Source organism: Triturus cristatus, chromosome 4_2 (genome assembly GCF_964204655.1).
Source record: "Triturus cristatus chromosome 4_2, aTriCri1.1, whole genome shotgun sequence".
Lineage (NCBI taxonomy): Eukaryota > Metazoa > Chordata > Amphibia > Caudata > Salamandridae > Triturus > Triturus cristatus.
In genome coordinates this window covers 819,327,818-819,351,666 of record NC_140586.1, presented here as the reverse complement: position 1 = coordinate 819,351,666, position 23,849 = coordinate 819,327,818, and positions in this window count along the sequence as shown.

Below are 23,849 nucleotides of genomic sequence, written 5' to 3'. Positions count from 1 at the left end.
GCGAGTAAATCTCCCACCATTTAATGAGTTCGCTTCGGGAGTTTTTTTCCAATGCTTTCATTAGACTTTTAACATCGTTATTGTCACTCGTATCATTTTTATTTTTTTTTTTATTCTTTTTATTTGCATTTTTAAACAACAGAAAACAATACAATCCACTGCAGTGTACATATAACATGTTATGGACGAGACTTCCGCCCACCACTTCACCACCAGTAATACTATAGACATGCTCCCTCACAAAGTGTTCGAACCCCATTCGAACCCCATGCGCTTGACCCAACCATCCGCCCACCCCCTCCCGCCGTACTGTCTCCCGACCCATCTATTTAGTCTAGCGTGCCCTACATGCCATCCGACCCGCATCCGTCCCCCAGCAATATCAGGGAATGAACTTGAAAATTACAGTTCTTGAAGCGTTGTCTGCGCCAACCAATGAGTAAAGGGTTCCCAGATATCCTTTGGCCTGGAACGCATCGGCATCATCTCCCAATATAGCGCTAGCTGCGACTGGCAATATACTACGCTTCGCACCCAGTCCCTGATATTAGGCGCTGTAGCCACCCCCCAGTGCATCGCAACTTGGCGTTTGGCTAGTAGGATAAGCATCGCTGGCAATTTCCGGTGTTTGGGCTTGACCATAGGCAATATACCTAGCAGTGTAGCCTGCGGGGTGCATGGGATCTGCAGACCAGTGATCGTTCCTACTATGTTTAACACTTTGACCCAGAATGCCGCCAGCGGGGGACAGTCCCACGCCATATGTATGAAGGTCGCCCCGCCTGCGCGACACCGCCAGCAAGCATCGGAATCTCTCAATCCCATGCGGTGGAGCCGGTGAGGGGTACGATATATCATATGAATATATTTAAAGTGTATCAGGCGAAGTCGGTAATTAGGGGATAGGACCCCCAAGAGTCTGCAGCATAGATCCCAGTGTTCATCAGAAATGTCGGAACCCAATTCCGCAGACCACAGCTCACGGGCCGCCGGGATCACCACAGGATGGCTAGATTGCATACGTTGGTACAATCTAGATATAAGCTTGCGCCCCGATTCCACCGCCAGCACGTTCTCCAGGGCTGGTAAATCTGGCGGAGGAGCCGGAAACGTGGGAAACAGTTTTTGACCTGTGTGGCGTAACTGGCAGTAAAGTAGCGTGTCTAACAGCGTCGGAGCCTCCTCGCCACACATCTGCTCCAGCGTGATGAAGGAACCCCCCGGGAACAAGTCACCCACCAGTGCGCATATTCTGCAGCGGGGCCCACATCGGGTTATGTCGCAGCGGCATCGATCCAGCATACAAGAGGTCCAGTCCAGCCCTGCGTCGCAGCCCATCCCAGGCCCATCGAAGTGCGTGCACCGGGTCTATGTCAGCGCATCGGCGTTTGTGCGGCGCATATAGGGCCACGGCGAGTGGCAACGGTGCCGCTCTATCAGTTTCTATCGCCACATGTGGCTGGAACGGCGTTGGGTGGACCCAGTGGTGTAAAAACTGTGCCTGCGCGCAGTAGGCGTAGAGCGGGAAATCCGGCGCCGCCAGGCCTCCCTGTCGCTGCGGGAGAGTGAGGGTCTCCCACGCCACCCTCGGCAGCCTACCGCCCCACGCCAGCTCCACCATCTGCGAGCGCAATTGGCGCAAAAAACTAGCAGTCAGGGGCAGCGGAATGTTCCCGAAGAGATACAAGAATTTCGGCAGGATGACCATCTTGGCCACCGCAATCCTGCCCGCCAGCGAAAGGGGCAAATGCTTCCAGCGGCCGACCCGCTCTTCGACCCAGCCCAGTGCACGCCCATAATTCTCCGACCATATTTGCTGCATATCAGTGCTGATACAGACCCCCAAGTATCGCACCGGTCCGTCCGCCCATTTCAGCGGGCAATTCGGGGAAAAGCGAGTCGTCCCGGCCGTCAAAGGTAGAATAACCGACTTCTCCCAATTTATGGTTACACCTGATAGCAAGCCATACTCTATCAATTCTCCTGTCATGGGCGAAAGGTTTTCCCGCGGGTCGGTTACATACAAGGTGATATCATCCGCGTACAGAGACACGGTCAGTGCCCTCGACGAAAAGCCTATGCCCCGGTTTGCATGGTGCTGTCGGATGCGAGCCGCCAAGGGCTCTGTGGCGATGGCAAATAGCAGGGGCGATAAGGGGCAGGCCTGTCTCGTACCCCTCCCGATGGCGAAGGGCGCAGAGACTAGCCCGTTGACCCGTACCCGGGCAGTGATGCTGGTGTACAACAAGCGAATATAGCCAATGAATGCCTCACTCATACCCATTCGCTGCAGCAAGGGAAACAGGAATCCCCACTCCAGGGAGTCGAACGCTTTTGTTGCGTCTAACAGCACCGCTACGGCTTGTACATGCGGGGCTAAGTAGTGCAGCACCCCAAATAAAGTTTGAAGATTGTGAGACGTAGAGCGGCCCGGCACAAAGCCCGATTGGTCAGGCCGTATCATGAGCGGCAGTACCGGTTGCAACCGCAATGCTAGCATTTTCGCGAAAATCTTTGCATCCGTATTAATTAAGGATAGCGGCCTGTAGGAATCGCAGTGTTGCGCGTCTTTATTTATTTTAAGAGGGCGATAATGACCGCCTCTCTCATCGATTCAGGGAGCACACCCGCTTCAACGGCCTCAGTATATACTGCCAGTAGCTTGGGAGCCAGCAGATCCGCATATTCCTTATAGAATTATGCCGGTAACCCGTCCGGCCCCGGCGCCTTCCCGGCCGCCAATGCGCCTATCGCCTCTTTAATGTCGTCTATTTCAAAGGGGCGATCAAAGTACCCCTTTTGGTGTGCATTGAACCAAATGAGCTGGATCGTATCAAAGTATCCCGACAGCTCCGACAGCAGCGGCGCACCCCGGGTGCGGTACAATTCTTTATAAAAAGTCCGAAACGTATCTAGAATTGTTGGAGGAGTATACGCATGCCCGCCCTCCGGTGTCGCCACTGAGGAGATGAAGGGGGATGGCCGCTGCGAACGCAGCAGTAGAGCTAGCGTCTTGCCCGGTCGGTCCCCCTCGCCATATCTGCGGGCCACCGCCTGTTTAGTCAGAAACTTAAGCTCCCTATCGGCTTCAGCCTGGTACTCCGTGAGCTTGGTGCGTGTTTCCGCCAGAGTTGACGCCGATAGGTCCGAACAGTACTGCACCTCCAGAGCATGCAGGCCGTCTTCCAGCCGCTTCAGCGTTCCCCTGATGGTCTTCAGCACCGCGGCCTGTCCCGCGATGCAGTGACCTCGTATTACCACCTTGAAAGCGTCCCACAGGGTGCCCTCCGACGCAACAGAGCCAGTGTTCTGTTCAAAATATTCCGTAACGCGTTGGTATATGTCTTCCCGAAACACCGGATCGGTCAGGGCCTGCGCTGGTAAGCGCCACGCGAAGGGCGTCACATATGGCTGCGGCACGCGTAGCATCAGTTCCACTGGTGAGTGGTCAGAAAGGGTGCGCGCCCTGTGCGCGACGTCCGACACCCATGCATGTACTGTGGGGTTAAAAGCCAAAAATCCAACTGGGACCAAGCTCCCCTGTGTGGGGTGAAGCAAGTGCCCTCCCGCCGCTCGGGGTGCAGAACGCGCCACGAATCTAATAGCTGATAGTCCGTCATTAGGCCACGGAGGAGGTCAGCCACATGCGGGTGATGCACGCGGGCCGCTCCCTCCCTGTCTAGTTCTTGCGAGATTACCGCATTGAAGTTGCCGCCCCACATGCATGCGCCCTCTCCCAGCGACTGTGTCTTGTGCCAGACGTGTCGGAAGAAATCAGGGTCGTCCGAGTTTGGGCCATATATGTTAACTAGTGTCATTGGCATGTGAAAAAGCTTCCCCTGCAATATTATGTAGCGCCCCTCAGTGTCGGCATGCACCCGATATGTTTGCCAGGGTAGGCCTCGTCGTATTAAAATGGCCACTCCCCGGGAGTAGCTGGAGTAGCCAGACGTGTGTATTTCGCCCCATCTAGCATGTCGAAGCCTCACCCCGGCTACTTGGGGCAAATGCGTTTCCTGCAGGAAACAGATGTCAACTTGGTGTCGTGTCAGATATGCATGGGTCAACCTGATCTTGCGATGGTCATTCAGACCACGAATATTCCAAGTAAAACAACGCAGCGCGGTCAGGTATGTGTGCGGTGGTGTTTCCTACGCAGCAATGGGTTCAGTAGCGGCAGCGCGCATGTGGTCCGCAGGTAGAGCTCTCGCTCTGGATTTCGTAACAACAAAAAAAACATGGCAGCGGTCAGCGGCAGGGCCACATCATCCTGTAGTATTACATACAAATGGTGCAGTGGAAGAAAACCAAACAACATTAACCAAATCCCCTCACCACCCACACCAACCCCCCAATCAGGTTGAGACACTCGCCCCCCCCCCCACCCCACCCAACAACTATATTGCATCAATGAAATTACGGGAATCATCCCTGTGAGGGCGTGGGTCACCGGCATACTTCCCTGTCCAAAAGGCGACAGGGTGGCCGAACATTACCGCCCATTAACATATATACTATCTGCCATCGGCGGGGTAAGCCCAACACCGATCCCCTCACAAGTTCTCAGTCAATGTACAAGAGTAGTCCCCGAACCTCGTATCCCTTGACCTCTCCGTTTCCCACGGCAGCCACGGCACTCTATAAGTTCAGAATCTCTGTAATAGAGCAACAAGTGATACGGTACAACCAAGCTGTCCGGCGTCTCTATACGTTTCAGTTCAACGGGTACATAAAATGTAGGCATAGTTACTCAACGTCGCTAAGCTGGTCATGCGGCGGTGTCCCCTGCCCGGAACGTTTGTCTCTCAGCGTCCGCTCCGCCTGTCTCGCAAATTTGAGTGCGTCCGTCGCAGCCGTGAAGACCATCGGTTTCCCCCCGTGGTGGACCCTTAACTTAGCAGGATATAACATCGCATATTTTGTCCCCACTTTCTGGAAGATCCGCTTCGCCGGGAGGAATTCACGCCTGGCGGCCTGCACAGCCTGAGTGAAGTCGGGAAACAGTGATATTGCCATGTTTTGGAATGTTAGCTCACCTCTCTCACGTGCCAGCCGTAGGATCGTGTCTCTGTCTCGATAGTTGAGGATCCTGGCAAGGATCGGGTGCGGCGGCGCCCCCGTCACCGGCCGCGGCCCCAGAGTGCGATGTGCCCTCTCAACCAGGAACATGGCCGACAGGGCCTCACCAAACAGGTCGCGGAACATCCCTTCAACGAAGTGCTCCATAGTGCCAATGTTCGTGGATTCCGCAATACCAATAATTCTCACGTTATTTCTGCGAGAGCGGGCTTCCAAATCTTCGTTGCGACTCTTTATCACCTCCAGGACCTTGTCCATGCGCAGCAGCTGCTCCCGGGTGTCACCGCTACTCTCTTCACAGTCGGCAACCCGCGCCTCTACCGCCGCCAGTCGTTCTTCGTGTTGATCCACCTTGTGCGATATTCCGTCCAGTCGTCTGGCCATGGAGTCCAACTTGCCGTCTATCTCTTTTAGGCAGCCCTTCAAATCCCGAAACATGCTCTTGACATCCTCGGCGTCCTGCGTCGGCTCTAGCTGCGTTTCAGGGACCACCGTCTGGGACGCTGGGACAGTTTCAGTGTCCTGAGCCATGTGCTTCCCAAACTGGAGCTTCCTCTGCTTAGCATCCGTCTTCCCCATGGCGCAGCAAAGGGGTCACACCATCAGAGTCTCAGCGGGAGGGTGGGTAGGAAAAAAGGGGCCAACAGAGTATTCACAGGCCTTCGAGTCCGGACCAAGTCACGGGCCCACTGTGCCCAATCTGCTCCTTCCCAAGGCCGCCCGGCCGTCTTCGCCGCCAGCGGGAATCTACAACGCACAGTCGGGCCCAGCAGGCCTGCAGCTCTCACCACGTGCGGGTCCGAGGCCGGGACAGGCCCTCCAAATGGGCACACCGCTAGTGACCCGCAGCTGGGGCGGCCGTACAGCGGGCACCCACTCCGCAGTCCCCGGATCCACCGTAGTTCGATAGGTATGCACCGGGCGGAGGCTGATGGAAGGCGCACTCCGCCACCCGGGTCACCGTCGAGGGTAGCAGGATTGGCGTCGCTCTCACAGCCCCAGGGCCGTCCCGTCAGTGCTCACGTAGATTGTCAGGAGGCGGGGAGATCGCCGCAGATTAGGGCCCCCCGGGCCATCCGGGGCGCCAGGGACCGCAGGATTCGTCCCCCCTCCGGCAGCCGCGGCCTTTTGCACGTCGTGTTCTGGCCCGCGACACGGGACTTGCGTAGCTGGGATCCCCGGCCGGGAGTCAGGAGAGCCACCGCCTGGGCTTCAAGGGAGCACCGCTTTCGGTCCGGATTGCAGGGATCGGTGCCGCTACGTCCGGGCACCCTCCGCCTCAGCGTTGTCGGGCCAGGATGTCGGCGTAAAACGGATGAACTGACGGATTTAGGCGTTCGGCCGGCAGAGCCCCGTTACACGGCGGCCATCTTGCAGCTCGGCTCGGCCACGCCCCCCGTCACTCGTATCATTAGTTCTACTGCCTCCTCCTCCTCCCTGTGGCACTTTAGGTAAATTGAGGAAAAGTTCCTCGGCCGCCAGCTCCCGTTCCCGTTCATTAGACATTGCACCAAATGTTCCTTTCAATTTGCATGAAATGGGCTGTTCTATTTTGAAAACAGTACCTGTACTGGCATATTCATATATATATATTCACTGAAAAAAACACAGGTTTCAGGGACGTTATAGTTAGTTGGACATTTCACTCATACAAAACCAGAGAAATTAGGCCGTTATAGTTAGTTCAGCTAACGATAACTCGCGTCCCTGCAATGCACTGCTGATGACATCACATATTACATCATTCATGACATGGCCAGTGACATCACTGATGACATCACTGATGCCATCTCAAATGACATCACTGATGACATCACTGATGACATCATCCAGTGACGTTGTGTTTTTATAAAGTTTAAATATGTTTTATATATATATGCCAAGGTGTATTGAAGAATGAGTGGGTGTATAAGTGTCAGGATGGATGATTTAGTAGGTGCGTGACTGACTGTATAAGTGAGTGAACAAATGTGTCATACTGAATGCATGGGTTAGTGACTGATACAGACATTCACACAGTTTAGTTTGTCAGTTGGTGTGAAAGCGGTTGCATGGGTTGGTGAGTAGCTAAATGAGGATCTATATGGGTTATTGATTGTTTGTCTCAGTATCTGTATGGGTACCTGAGTGTCTGTGTGGGTGGGTGGGGGGTGTGACTCTGTGCATAGATGTGTGAGTGGATGATTCACTGGGTGTATGGGTTCAAGAGTGCATTTGTGAAGGGCTGTATGGGTGGGTGAGTGTGTGTATGGGTCTGTTGGTGAGTGAATGGATGCCTCATTGGTACATATGTGGGTAACTGCATACGTGAAAGGCAGTTTATGTGAGTGTTGGAGTGTAGAAATGACTAAATGTGAGAGTGAGTGATTGTGAGAGTGGCTGTATCGATCAGTGTGTGCTTGTATTAGTTATTGTATAAGAGTGTAAGTATGTGTTAGTATATGTTTGAATAAGTGAGGTGGTGTGTGTATAACTGACTAGGTGAGTAAATGGGAGTGTGATTGATTCTTTGCATGACTGACTAGGTGTGTGAGTAACTCTATGGATGAGTGGCGGTGTGTGAGTGTCTGTATAGCTATGTGAGTGCATATGATAATGCCGTATTGATGGTTGACTGCATGTATGAGTGACTGTATGGGTGAATGAGTGGATGTGTGTGTAGACCTAGGAATTAGTGAATGGGTATGTATTAACTGGTATTGGTGTGTCTATAGTTTCGAAAATGGTAGTCTATATCAAAGGTTATATTTGTATATGAGGAGGTGCATCAGATTATCACGTGGATGATGTCATCAGTGATGCCATTTGAGATGTCATCAGTGATGTCATCAGTGATGTCACTGACCATGTCATGAATGATGTAATATTTGACGTCATCAGCAGTGCATTGCGGGGGCGCGAGTTGTAGTTAGCTGAACTGACTATAAAGGACAAATTTCTCTGGTTTTGTACGAGTGAAATGTCCAACTAACTATAACGTCCCTGAAACCTGTGTTTTTTTTTCACTGAATTTCAAAGGTTTTTTAAATGCTAATTTCTAACTATAACGTCCATGGAACCTATGGTTTTTTCAGTGAATTTCAAAGGTTTTTTAAATGCTAATTTCTAACTATGCCTACAAAGGTAGGACATGTGAAGAAAGAGGAAGAAAAGCGCAGAAAGAAGCAAGACAAATGCAGATAGAGGCAACAGAAGTCTAGAAAGACGAAGAAATGTGCAGGAAGAAGCAAGAGATGTGCAGAAAGAACCAACAGAACAGCAGAAAGTCCTCCTGTGCCCCCAACGTTTTGCTGACGGGTACTGGTGGTAACTGACTGTCTAACCAGGCCTAGAGCCAGTGCTATTTTAAAAGACACTTAGAATACAGTGAAAACACCTACATACACTTGAGAACACTATGCGTTAGGGTACCCCTGTGATTAGCATGACCTCCTCTGTATTTGCCATGAGTTAGTGCCTGGGTCATTGCATGAGTACATGAGTAGTGACTGGATGATTAGACTGCTACAAGGAGAGTGCATGGTGATTATAAGTGCTTGGATTTTGGCAGAGTGATTGGATAAGTACATGATGCTGGATGGGTGATTGGAGGAGTGCATGGGTAGTGACGGAAGGATTTCTGGAGTGCATGGGTACTACCTGGGTAATTGGAGGAGTGAATAAGTAGTGTGTAGGTGGTTAGAGGTCTGCATGGGAAGTGCTCAGGGGATTGTAGCAGTGTATGTATTAGTGCCTGGGCCATTGCATAAGTACATGGTGCTGGCTGGGTGATTCGAGGAGTGCATGGGTAGTGACAGGGCGATAGCTGGACTGCATGGGTAGTGCTCAGGGGATTGTAGCAGTGCATGTGTTAGTGCCTGGGTCATTGCATGAGTACATGGGTACTGACTGGATGATTAGAGTACTGCAAGAAGAGTGCACGGTGAATCCCTGGGGGCCAACTAGCCCACCAGGTACCTCCAGTAAGCGCCACAGAGCTGCGTTGCAGAGAGGTGGTCGGAGGCCACACCCCTTTTTACACCTCTCTGCAACGCAACTCTCTGGTGCTTACTGGAGGTACCTGGTGGGTTATTTGGCCCCCAGGGACCCTCAGGATTCAAGGGGATTTAATCCCCCAATTTAAAACGCACCATAGGGCGCATTTGCACACTTGTCACATCAGGCCACGCTCCCTCCCTGCACCACTGTGCAAACGCGCCCCCTGGTGCGTTGTAAATTGGGGGATTAAATCCCCTTGAGTCCTGAGGGTCCCTGGGGGGCAACTAGCCCACCAGCTACCTCCAGTAAGCGCCACAGAGCTGCGTTGCAGAGTGGTGTAAAAAGGGGCGTGGCCTCTGAGCTCCTCTCCATAACCCAGCTCCCTGGCACATACTGGAGGTACCTGGTGGGCTAGTTGGCCCCCAGGGACCCTCAGTATTCAACGAAATTAATTCCCCAACTTACAACGCGCCAGGGGGCACATTTGTTGAGTGTTGCAGTTAGGGGGCGGGGCCTCCGCCGCAATGCCGTTTTTTATTTATATTTTACAACGGGGACTCTGTGGTCCCCCCTTCTTTTACATTAGTTGGGGCCCTGGGGACACAATCCCCCCGGGTCTGCTCTTTTTTTTATTTAAAAAAACGGGAAGGGGGCCCCCAGGCCAATATCGGCCCCGGGGACCCCATCCCCCGGGGCATGGCCACATTTTTTTAAAATTATTATTTCTAAAGGAGGGGGGCTGAGTGGCCCCCATCCTTCGGCCTCTAGTGGCCCCTGGGACCCCATACTACAGGGCTGTGCCTCATTTTATTTTAACTTATTGATGGAGGGGGCCACTTCTGGCCCCGGGGACCTCATCCCCCAGGTCCAGCCGTTTCCGTTGGGGACCGTGGGGGGAGCCCCAATGCCCCAATGGTCCCGCCGGCTCCCCGCCTCCTGCGGGAGCCGGCATTGCTTTTCCACACGGGGAGCTGCTAGCATGCAGCTCCCCTTGTGGAAAAGCAATGTGGTTTGGATTTTGTAAGTGAGAGCAGGAAACCTGCTCTCGCTTACAAAATCCAAACCAGTCTTTGCTATGACAGGCTCCCGCTCTGCCATAGCAAACAGCAGTGTCCCGTGGGTAGGTACCCTGGGACACTGCAGGAGCCGGCCCTGGGGGGTGGCAGTCCCCCAAGGCCATTAAGGGCTCCAGGAGTGGGGGCGCGCGGCCCCCATCCCAATGTGTTTGAAGCCCCGGGAGGTGGTGGTCCCCGGGGGTTGGGGGTCCGTAACAGACCCCCAAAATTAAATATCGTGCCCTCCCCCCACATTTGTTTTAAATTAAATAAAGAGCCCCGGGGAGGTGGTGATCCCCGGGTCTGCGGGGGGGCTGCATGCCCCCCTGCAACTCATAAATGAAGCCCCGGGGAGGTGGCGGTCCCCGGGGCAGTGTGGGGGGATTGGGACCCCCCACACATTTTTGTCAGTGCCCCCGGGCCCTGGCCCACCCAGGGGGCTTAAATATAATGAAGTGCAGGAGCCCGCACTTCGTTTTTTTTTTCTCGGCCAGATTCGCGACCCCAGCGCGAATTCGTCCGATTTTTTTTTTTTTTAAATGCTTTTTTTGGCTCTGTGGGTCCTTGTGGGACCCGCTGAGCAGGCCTAGGGGGTCAGGGTGTTTCTACCTACCTTGTTTTTTCACTTTGTTTCACTGTTTTCTTGTGACTTATTCCAACTTCCTGGTTTGGAATGTTGGCAGCCAATCACAGTGAAGCTCGTGTTCGGGAGGCTTTGCGAACCCACCGCGGCCATAGATATCGAAACTTTTTCTTTTTCGAATTTCTCAGGAACTACTGAACGGATTTACACCATTTAACACAAGCATTGGCATAGCCATTAGGTCTCGCCTTTGGGACCTTATAAGTGTATAGCCATGCAACACTTGATGTGGTTGCACCAAGGATAGTGTGCTGGATAACTAAACACTTATAAGGTCCCAAAGGCTGGACCTATTGGCTATGCCAATGCTTGTTATTCATTGCAGATGTGGGATGCTGGCCTACTTTGCCATGCTGATTGCATGACCGTCTCTGTCTGTGTTTTCATTAGGTTGGGTTACTTTTACACCTCGTAGTCATTCCCCCCTGCATTGTAGCGGTGACGAGTGCTATATTTGATAGGGAATGTTGTTTTCTGGTTGCCATGCTCCTACATAAATCTGTGTGCATGCTACAGTGGTGGCACTGCATGCAAAACAAGCTTTTTGACCATTTCATCCCAAGAGTATGTTAAATGGGATAAATATGCAGGGGTCCTTGTAAGGTACGAGATGTGCGCATCGCTGATAATCACCTTTATTTATTTGCTGGTCCTGTTATTGCAGCCACCACGATCTACAGGGCCGAGCATGGTTTATCAATAGCTCTCCTTCGAAGCTTTTCTAAAGCCAGTGCACTGTCTGTCACCATCAAGGCACCAAATCCCCAACCCCTAGTGGAGTTGCAAGAAAGTTTTAGTCCCTACAAACGTGTCCTGTGTGATCGGTTGTAGGAATTTCTGCCTGAATGTAGTAGACGACTGTTCAGAATAATTGATTAGATCTAATTGCATAATTTATTTGTTCCTCTGTTTATTTGCATTGCTCTATGCGCCGTGGAATTTCAAACTCCATATTGGAAATATCACTGACACTACCAGTATGCTTAATGTAACATTTAGTGAAATTCCAGATGTTACAAGTACCTATTAGAAACAAGGCGATACAGAGTATACTACATTTTGAAGTACTAAAAAAAAAAAAAAAAAATCTATATTTTTTTCTGAAGTGACATGTCTTCAGCATTGTGGTGTCAGAAGTTGAACTTGAAAGTAGATCTTTTTGTCGTTTAAGTCTGCCTCTAGCCTCCTTCCACAGGCCAGCTGATTAAGAGCGCTTCCAGCACGGGAATGAATCTCTCGTTACTGTTTGCGTCCTTCTCGGAACCCGTAGTCCTTGCCAGCAAGCAGCAGACGCTGTAGCTACATAGCAAACCAAGCATTGGCATAGCCAATAGCCGCAAAAATATAAATAATTAAAGTGAGTGCGGGATTCCTTGAGGGCGCCGCGTGTGGTGTCAGTAGTTGAAAGTAGATCTTTTTGTCTTTCAAGTCTGTCTCTAGCCTCCTTCCACAGGCCAGCTGATTAAGAGCACTTCCAGCGTGGGAATGAATCTCTTGTTACTGTTTGCGTCCTTCTCGGAACCCTTAGTCCTTGCCAGCAAGCAGCAGACGCTGTAGCTACATAGCAAACTAAGCATTGGCATAGCCAATAGCCTCAAAAATATAAATAGATAAAGTGAGCGCGGTGTCCCTAGCGGGCGTGCGCTCATAAAAGTAATAAAAACGTCACAAAAAATGTCACGGGGTGGGAACAGGAAACTGACGTGACAAAGCTTCTGATAAGAAGCTTGGTTGCCATGACAATAGAAAGCTATTGTCACAAGACAAGGCGAGACCTAAAAAAGTCTGAACCAAGGGCTACCTTTTTGCCAAATTTGGTGTAATTCCGCTCAGCAGTTCGGGCTGTTGTCTAAAGTTTCCTATGAAAAATAACATGGGGAAAACACTTTTTGGGACCCCTTTTTTCTCGGCCCCCGCTTGATGATTCACCCCAAAACTTTCAAGACAGGAGCTGACCGGAGCGCCCCACTAGTTTTGAAAATTTCACGAATATTTGTCAACCGGCGCTAAAGTTATTGGGAAAACAAAAAACGCTTTTTCTATGAAAACTAGGTCCTAACTATACCTACTGGCGACCGCCAGTAGGTAAGATATATATATATATATATATTCACAGAAAAAACCATAGGTTTCACACACGTTATAGTTAGGAATTAGCATTTAAAAAACCTTGCAAATTCACTGAAAAAACCATAGGTTTCACACATGTTATAGTTAGCGGAAATTTTACTGATAAAAAACCAGTGAAATTCCCCCGTTATAGTTAGTGCAGGCAACTATAACTCACGCGACCGCAATCCTCTGCTGATGCTAATACTGTATTTAGACACTTATTTACCCATGTCTTCTTCCATACATTTTTAGCTATACATATATTACAAATATTTTTTTTTCATAAAGACACATATGTCATCAGCAGAAGATTGCGGTCGCGTGAGTTATAGTTGCCTGCACTAACTATAACGGGGGAATTTCACTGGTTTTTTATCAGTAAAATTTCCGCTAACTATAACATGTGTGAAACCTATGGTTTTTTCAGTGAATTTGCAAGGTTTTTTAAATGCTAATTCCTAACTATAACGTGTGTGAAACCTATGGTTTTTTCTGTGAATTTGTACGGTTTTTTAAATGCTAAGTTACTTTACGCCATTAGTGGCGTGCGCGCCCACTTAACGCAGTTTGTTCCGTGCGCGCACGGTGCGCTTCGCACACCGTGCGTGCACAGTAAGCACGCGGTGCTTACTGTGCTTACGGTGCTTATAAGCCATGCACAAATGGTGCCCTTCGGGCACCATTTGCACACGGGGTGGAGAGAGTGTGGATAATTTTTTCTTTGATTATTTTTGTTAAAAATATTGTGGTTTTTTACACCTCAGATAAGCCCTGCACATTTGGTGGCCTGCGGCCAGCAAAAGAACAGGGGGTGGGGAGAGTGTGGATAGTGTTTTTTAAAAAATATTTTTTACCGTACGCGTACGGTAAGCGTAATCGGCGAAATTAGCGAAAAAAAAAAAATGGCTTTTTTGGCCTTGGGGGGTCTTGGGGGACTCCCTCATCATGGCTATGTGTGTGTGAGCTGTCAAAACAGCTCCTTTACATGTGTATTGGTTTTATTTAACTACCTAACTCTCAGTGCGAGAGAGAAAATGGCGGCCGCCGCTTCCTGGTTTCGGCCGATTCGAATGTTTACTAAGATCTAAGAGCCAATCAGAATCGCGCTCGCGCACGCCACCGTACGCGTACGGTAAGCTTACGGTAAGCGTACCGTAAGCTGGCTCAGATATATATATTGATTTAAAGGCTATTTTCTCAGAATCTACTGAACAGATTTACACCAAACCTACAAAAGGCACTTCCTTGACCTAGGGACTACCTCTCTGCCAAATTTCTAGTAATTCTGTTCAGCCGTTCGGGCTGTAGCCCTGTCTAAAGGTCCTATGGAAAAATGCATGGGAAAAACGCGTTTTTTGGGACCCCCCTTTTATCTCAGCCCCCGCTTGACGAATCCCCCCGATTTGGCAGAGAGGTAGCCATAAGGTCACGGAAGTGCCTTTTGTAGGTCTGGTGTAAATCTGTTCAGTATTTCCTGAGAAAATAGCATTTAAAAGCATATATATATGTGGGCGGAGCCTAACCACACATCTCATCCTGAGATCTGATTGGCTGTCAGCACTTCATCCAAGAAGTGTTGGCAGCCATCTTGGGACCAATATACATGATAGCACCTCATTAAAAAACATTGCAGTTAATAGAAGGTTTTAAGACTTTAGTTACATTATAAATCATTTGGTGATGGTACCATACTCATTTTAGGAATTGTGGTATGTTCTAAGGTGATTTCACCATGTGAAAAAGCCTTCTGCTGGGATATCATGATTGAGAGAAAAATATTTTCTCATGCTTTTACCACAGAGGTTTGGAAGGTGATCTATAAGCTAAACTGAGAGCTTATTTTCTGTAAATTCACATTATCTTTCTCAGTCATGTGAGAATGAAGTCTGACATTCTCAGTAAAACATGTACATCCAACAAGGGCAGAGACTGTCAGTTGATTCCTTTGTGTTCTACTGCAGCTTCCCAGAGTGTTCCAAAGAACTACTAGAGCGCTAACAGTCCTACTTATGGTAAACGTATGGCACACCTGAAGCCATCTTGCTTGGAATAAACTGGTAACACTTAAAACATTTAATTTAAAAAGGAACAAAATGAGGGGGTTCATTTTTCGATAAAAAGTATGATTAGTGCTGCAGAAAAAAAATAAGGGCACATTTTGAGTGACTTCTCAAATCCTCTTCTATTTCATTAAAAAATTCTGACATGCAGACTGAAACATGCACTTTTAATACCAGGAGCAGACTTCCATGGTGAACAGTAGTTTTACTACAGTGATCTAATGAGCAACTAGAGTGCTAACATTCAGAATTTATGGCAAATGTGTGACATATCTGAATACCTTCATGATGGAATCAAAGTAAAAAACTGAAAGCATTTCCTACTGAGGAGACTGCAGTACATGAGGAAATTAGGAAACTTCATAACAAATAAATCTCCCAAGATGGCCACCGGAGACAAAAGAGCCCAAATGTAGCCCAAAATCACCCAGATGTAGCCCAAATATAGCCCAATGACAGAAGTGTGCAAAACACTTATTATTTTGTGTTTTTGCAGTGTGATATAGTGCAGACTTGTGAGGTATTGGAGTGCTTTACATGAGCATTGGTTACATCACACAAGAACAAATTCATTTTGGTTGTAGACATGGGGAGACTAAGTGATTTGACCAGAATCACAGAATGTCGAGCTGAAGCAGAAACTTCAACCTGGTTCCCCAGTTGCAAAGTCTGCAGTTCTGGAAGTAACACCACATCCTCTCCCCTAAGTGCAACATTTAATCAAGTGGTCAACTGGATAAAAAAACATAAAGATAACAAATAATTTAAAAGTGCCTTGTCGCTATTTGAAAACTCAGAAAATATGTCCTTATTTTAGTCTTTTAGAGCACTAACCATAATTTTGATGCCAATAAGACCCTCTCATATATGTAATTTCTAAAGGAAATGCTCTAGGTATTACAGTTTTGATTACATCGAGATGATGTCAGGCGTTCCACACTTTTGTAATAAATATAGAATGTTAGCAATCTAGTTGTTCATTAGGATACTGTTGAGAGGCAGAGGCCAGGGGCACGGACTCTGAAAATTAAAGGCAAGTAGGAGGGTGCAAAGGCAACAATTTAACCACACTGAGCAGGCAGGAAGGGCCGTGGAAGCACAACAGACTATGGAGGGCAGTGGAAAGGGGGGCAGGGGCAACAAACCAACAATACAGGACTTGCAAGAGAGGCTGTGGCAATGTAATAGACCATTGTGGGCAGAAGGAAGAGGCAATGGTAGTACAACCATACATGCCAACAGACCCGATTCAGCCAGGAAACGTCCAATGTTTTTAAGCTCAAATGGGCTTTATTTGATCTGTCTCCTGTCTACAATATCCTCTTTTTCAATGTAACTCAAAGGGGAAAATCAATACCCTAGTTTTTTTTCAAAATCTCCCACTTACCAAGTTCAAAATGTTCGCAAGTATGGTATATTGGATCATAGAAGGAAATGGGATAGGGACATGGACTTGGATAACAGAGGACAGGAGGGACATGGAGAGGTGCACCAAACTGACCCTGCAGGGCAGGCATCAGGGTTTGCAGCAGCACAATACACCACACAGGGCATGCAGGACGGGAGTGCAGCACAACAATCCATAGAAAGCAAGAGGGAGGGGACAGGACCATGCACATGGACAACAGAGAACAGAGGGGCAAGAGGCAATGGTAGCTAGCTGACCATAATGGACAGACAGGAGAGAAAGCTGCAGCATAACAGACCATAAAGGGCAGGAGGGACGGATCAGGGGCATTACAATGGAACAGACAAGCCAGGAGGGAGGGAGTAGGGGTCTGAACATGTAAACAGAGGGCTGGGGGCAAGGGGGCAGGGCAGGAGCAGCAAGATAGCCATGGAGGTCAGGCAGGATGGGCACTAGAAGCAAGACACACCATGAAGAGCAACAGTGAGACTGATGGCATACACACAGACCATGGAGGGAAGGTGGGAGGGGGTCAGGGGCAGCTAACTGACCACACAGGGAAGGTGGGAGGGGCCATGGCAGCACAGAAGACCATGCATGGCAAGTGGGAGGGTTAGTGGCAGCACAATGGCTATGATGGGCAAGAAAGAGGGTGCAGGGGCATGCACAAAGGACAATGGAGGATAGAAGGGAGGGTCAGGACCTGTGCACAGACAAGAAAGTTCAGGGGAAGGGGCCTCACAACAGACCACACGGGGCAGGCAGGAGGAGCAGTTGCAGCACAACAGACCAGGGCCAAGAAGGGTGTGGCAGTACAATGGACCATGTAGGACAGGAGGAAGAGGATAGGGGCATGGCATGTGGACAGGCAGGGTGGAGGTGGCAGGGACAGGTTACAGTCATCTGACAATGCTAGGCAGGTGGGAGGGGAGTGGCAGCTCAACAGAACACTCAGAGTAGATAGGAGTGGCAGGTCCATGGGACATGGTGGGCAAAAAGGATGGAGCAGGGGCATGCACAAAGCCATCGGAGGGCAGGGAGAAGGAGAATAGGGGCAGCAAGCTAAGCACAGAGTTTAAGCTGGAGGTCAATGATGGGGCATAGAATTGGGCAATGGAGGGCAGGAGGAGTGGACTGGTACATCATACTAAATTGAGGGCAGTGGCAGCACATCAGACCATGCATGGCAGGAGGGAGGAGGCTAGTCTATGGATTCACAGAACAGAGGATAGGGATGAGGGGGATGGGGCAGCAAGCTAACTGTTCAGAGAAGGTGGGTATTAGGAACTTTATTGTTTTTAAAACATTGTGTCTGTGCGAACTACTTAAAATATGAACAAGTATGCAGCATAATCTCACTTTTATTCAGGAAGAAGAGGACGTTTGTGACTGTGACTCCGGGCTCACTTGGCAGAAACACCCCCTGACCCTCCACCCCCTATCGCAAAATGTAATGCCCGTGAAAAGGGTAGGTGAACACAGTGTTATATAGAACATAGTCCTGAGAGCACGATTGAAAATGAAAACTAGATATAGTGTATGGTATAAACTATGCACCAAAAAGTGTGATATAAGATGAACCGGGCGTGAAATATAATATGCAATACATTGTGCGGAATGACAGATTCATTGGAGAGCGCGAGATAGCACAGGCACTAGCGCGTGCTATGCGATATGCGCCTTGGAGTGTAATATGCACAGGGCAGTGTTGTGTAACCTAACTAGTCTCTAAAGTTGTAATATAAAATATGTGCTGGGGAGTGTAACGTTGCATATGCACTGTGACAAAGATATGGATCCCAGATTGTAATATGTATGGCATAGCACTGTGCGTTATAACATAGGCATCGAGGAAGGCACGTTAGATGGGGCAATATAACCCGTGCGAAGACAAGTGTGGCATGACATATTCATGGGGTGGTGTTACAGTGCACATGGGCTAGAGAGTGTCATAGCATATGCACTAGCTAGTGGAATACAACACAGAGGTGTGTGGCACTCGGCAGGCAATGGTGGGTGTAACACAGCATTGGGCTCTGTCAGGAGCGCGCTGTGACTCTCAAGTTATGTTCGTCCCCTTTCCAGAGAGTAAAATAAAAAGTATTACACATCCGGCAGTGGATGTGTGTTTTATTAACCATGAGGGGGGTTTCTTGCATAGTTTTGGTCGAATTTTTGTCGAATCCCCTTTGAATGGCTTGGTGTGCATGTGTATTAAATGTGCCCGTCAATAGCTACCCATGTTTGTATAAATAAACGACAAGGGTGTCTACCGGGATTAGGCACGGTAGGGCATCAGACATGTCAGAGCTTCACTAGTGGTGTAAATACATTCCACGTGGATTCATTGCATGCATAGTCGCCTTTTTATGAATATCACGCAAATCGTCATGGTGATGGTTTGTCCAGCATGTCCTAGTTGTGTCTATAAATATATATTTTTTAAAAATAATAAAAAACAGTGGCCGGCCCTGGGGATTGGGGTCAAAAAAATATAATTAGGAGACAAGCCCTGGGGGATGGGGTCATCAGGGCCAATAAATTAGAATAAGAAGGGGAACCACTCAGCCCCCCTTCTTAAAAAATTAAAATAAATAAAAGACTGGCATCGTGCCGGAGGCCATGCCCCCTCCGTGCAGCACTCTGCAAACGCGCCCCCAACAGGCATCTCCAGTATGCGCCAGGGAGCTGCGCTGCAGACAGGTGTTCTGAGGCCAAGCCCCTTATTACACCTCTGTGTAACGCAGCTCTGTGGCACTTACTGGAGGTACCTAGTGGTCTAGTTTGACCCTAGGGACCCTTAGGATTCAAGGGGACTTAATCTCTCAACTTAGAACAGCCACAGGGTGCGTTTACACAGTGGTGAAGGGAGGGGACGGGGCCTGAGGTGACGTGTGCAAACACGCACTATGGCACGTTTTAAATTGGGGATATAATTTCCCTTCAATACTGAGGGCCCCTGGGGGCTAACTAGCCCACCAAGTGCTTCCAGTAAGCACCACTGAGCTGCATTGCAGAGAGGTGGTCCAGGCCGTGCCACTTTTTACACCTCTCTGCAACGCAGCTCTGTGGCACTTACTGGAGGTACCTAGTGGGCTAGTTGGACCCTAGGGACCCTCAGGATTCAAATGAACTTAATCTCCCAACTAAAAACGGACACAGGGCGTGTTTACACAGTGGTGAAGGGAGGGGACGGGGCCTGAGTTAACGTGTGCAAAAACGCCCTGTGGCCTGTATTAAGAGGTAGTTTTAATCCCCATGCCCTATTATATACTAGGGGCTTACAGAGGAGGTCATGCTAATTACAGGGGGACCCCAACGCATAATGTTCCCTAGTGTATGTAGGTGTTTTCACTGTATTCTAAGTGTCTTTTAACATAGCACTGGCTCTAGGACTGGTTAGTCAGACTCAGTTACCACCAGTATCCGTCTGAAAAAGTTGAGGGTACAGGATGGTTTTGCAACATGGCTTCTTTCTGCTCTTCTTTTTGTTCTTTCTGCACGTTATCCTTCTTCCTGCACTTATCTTCGTATTTGAGGACTTCTGTTGCTTCTTTCTGCACTTCTTTTGTTTCTTTCTGTGCATTTTTTCTTCTTTCTTCACATGTCCTATCTCTGTAGGCATAGTTAGAAATTAGCATTTAAAAAACCTTTGAAATTCACAGAAAAAAACATAGGTTTCAGGCACGTTATAGTTAGGAATTAGCATTTAAAAAACCTCAGAAATTCACTGAAAAAACCATAGGTTTCAGGGGTGTTATAGTTAGCTGGACTTTTCACTTGTACAAAACCATTGAAATGACCCCGTTACAGTTAGTTCAGCTAACTATAACTCGCGCGCCCGCAATGCACTGCTGATGACGTCACATATTACATCACTCATGACATGGTCAGTGACATCACGCATGACATCACTGATGACATCTCAAATGACATCATCCTTGTGATAGAGTGGCAGATCTCCTCTCACCCTAATATAACCTTTGATACACACATTCAAAAATAGAGATTAAAATTTTCAAAACAATGGACATGCCAATACCAGTTACAACAACCTCTTCAGTAATTCTAAGATCCACATACACATCCACTCATTCACCAACAGTCCTATACAGTCACTCATACATGTACTCACTCGTCATATGTACTCATACACCTATACATCCTGTTACACAATGCCACTCATCCATAGAGTTACTCACACACATAGTCACTCATGCTAATAAAGAATCAAACATACATTTACTTGCATATACAGTTATACACACACCACCACACTTACTTCTACAGAAACTTACACATACTTAGTCTTTTAAACAATCACTTATAGAAACACATACTTATTCATACAGGAAATCTTTCAATCTCTCACTCTCACATATACTCACATATATACACCAATAGTCACATATACTAGTTTAAAACATATATAGTTACTCATAAAGACGCTATTGAGACAGTCATTCACTCACTAACACACCCATACACACACTCATCCACCCATAAAGTCCTGCACACATGCTGTGTTCAACACATACAAACAGTGAGTCACTCATTCATGCACCTATGCACTACGTAATACCCCCCACCGAACCATGCAGACACTCAGACTGATACTCAAAAAACCAACTAATAACCTATATAGACACCCATGTAGCTACTCACCAACCCATGCAGCCACTTATACACAAAGTGAGAGACTGATACAGATATTTACATATTTAAACATTACTCACTAAGCCATGTATTCACTATGATACACTTAGTCAGTTACACAATCAATTTTTCCAAAACAAATCATCCATTTAGACACTTATATACCCATTTATTCTTCCATCGACCTTGAGATATACATATATAAAACTTATTTAATTTTCAGACAAACACACATTCACTGGATGATGTCATCAGTGATGTCATCAGTGATGTCATTTGAGATGTCATCAGTGATGTCATGAGTGATGTCACTGACCATATCATGAGTGATGTAATATGTGACGTCATCAGCAGTGCATTGCGGGCGCGCGAGTTATAGTTAGCTGAACTAACTATAACGGGGGAATTTCAATGGTTTTGTACAAGTGAAAAGTCCAGCTAACTATAACACCCCTGAAACCTATGGTTTTTTCAGTGAATATATATATATATATATATCGGGACTCTTCAATGTACAGCTGCAGTGCGTAGCTTCCTGCTAATAAAAGGTTGGAAACCCACTTCCTCATGGAGTGACGTCTCTGAAGTATCGGGGCACTTGTAGTGATGTTGTACGCGGCGGCTTCAGCCGCGAGAGATGAACCACCCGCTTTGGAATATGAATGCGGGGCTGCTGACTGCCATCTGACAGTTTGAATGCAGCACAAGGAAGCTGCAATTAGAGGCTAATCACTGTGTCTGTAGCCCACTGGAGGGCAGAAAAAGGAAATAAAGGCAAAAATAACTGAGTTCTAGTGACAAACCCCACTGAAGGGAAAAAGCAAACTACAGCTACCAGCATGCAACTCACCAGGGAGTGCATGCGGATTGGATAAATATGGCTGGAGATTTTTGTCACTTGATGGTTGCCACCCTATGAAAAAGCAGCGTGAGCTTCGAAACGCGTCGGGACTCTTCAATGTACAGCTGCAGTGCATAGCTTCCTGCTAATAAAAGGTTGGAAACCCACTTCCTCATGGAGTGACGTCTCTGAAGTATCGGGGCACTTGTAGTGATGTTGTACGCGGCGGCCTCAGCCGCGAGAGATGGACCACCCGCTTTGGAATATGAATGCGGGGATGCTGACTGCCATCTGACAGTTTGAATGCAGCACAAGGAAGCTGCAATTAGAGGCTAATCACTGTGTCTGTAGCCCACTGGAGGGCAGAAAAAGGAAATAAAGGCAAAAATAACTGAGTTCTAGTGACAAACCCCACTGAAGGGAAAAAGCAAACTACAGCTACCAGCATGCAACTCACCAGAGAGTGCATGCGGATTGGATAAATATGGCTGGAGATTTTTGTCACTTGATGGTTGCCACCCTATGAAAAAGCAGCGTGAGCTTCGAAACGCGTCGGGACTCTTCAATGTACAGCTGCAGTGCATAGCTTCCTGCTAATAAAAGGTTGGAAACCCACTTCCTCATGGAGTGAAGACTCTGAAGTATCGGGGCACTTGTAGTGATGTTGTACGCGGCGGCCTCAGCCGCGAGAGATGGACCACCCGCTTTGGAATATGAATGCGGGGCTGCTGACTGCCATCTGACAGTTTGAATGCAGCACGAGGAGGCTGCAATTAGAGGCTAATCACTGTGTCTGTAGCCCACTGGAGGGCAGAAAAAGGAAATAAAGGCAAAAAGAACTGAGTTCTAGTGACGAACCCCACTGAAGGGAAAAAGCAAACTACAGCTACCAGCATGCAACTCTCCAGAGAGTGCATGCGGATTGGATAAATATGGCTGGAGATTTTCGTCACTTGATGGTTGCCACCCTATGAAAAAGCAGCGTGAGCTGCGAAACACGTCGGGACTCTTCAATGTACAGCTGCAGTGCGTAGCTTCCTGCTAATAAAAGGTTGGAAACCCACTTCCTCATGGAGTGACGTCTCTGAAGTATCGGGGCACTTGTAGTGATATATATATATATATATATATATCAATGCTCAGGCTTGGGTCCAAAAGGCTTGAGGTGCACTCGAACATCAACTTGGGGCTCCAAGCACTAGCCCCCTTTATCGGTGCAGATGGCGGTGACGCTTGCCAGCTGAGAACTCATTCAGCGTTCTTTTTTACCCACAGATAATGCACGCACGGATTGAAATGCATCTGGCACTGCAACCTCCAAGATGCCTAGCGCGGACTCATTCAGAGCAGCCCATCAGAGGGCGCGCTTATTTTGCATAAAGAGAGACAGCTGCTGGTACGTGCCTATTCCCTCACCACGAGCCCTGGAAGAAGAAAAGATATTTTCGAAACGCGTCGGCGAGAGTGGTGTTTGACTGTGAAAGGGAGCTGGTTGGCGCCATCTGCACCGATAAAGGGGGCTAGTGCTTGGAGCCCCAAGTTGATGTTCGAGTGCACCTCAAGCCTTTTGGACCCAAGCCTGAGCATTGATATTTGGCGGTGGCCATAACCGCCGAGTGTGCACCACCTCAGTAACCCATGGGGGCCACGGGGGCCAGTATACTACAGCCTCTGCATGTGGAGCATCAATGTTGGATTGAGGTGACGCTTGCCAGCTGAGAACTCATTCAGCGTTCTTTTTTACCCACAGATAATGCACGCACGGATTGAAATGCATCTGGCACTGCAACCTCCAAGATGCCTAGCGCGGACTCATTCAGAGCAGCCCATCAGAGGGCGCGCTTATTTTGCATAAAGAGAGACAGCTGCTGGTACGTGCCTATTCCCTCACCACGAGCCCTGGAAGAAGAAAAGATATTTTCGAAACGCGTCGGCGAGAGTGGTGTTTGACTGTGAAAGGGAGCTGGTTGGCGCCATCTGCACCGATAAAGGGGGCTAGTGCTTGGAGCCCCAAGTT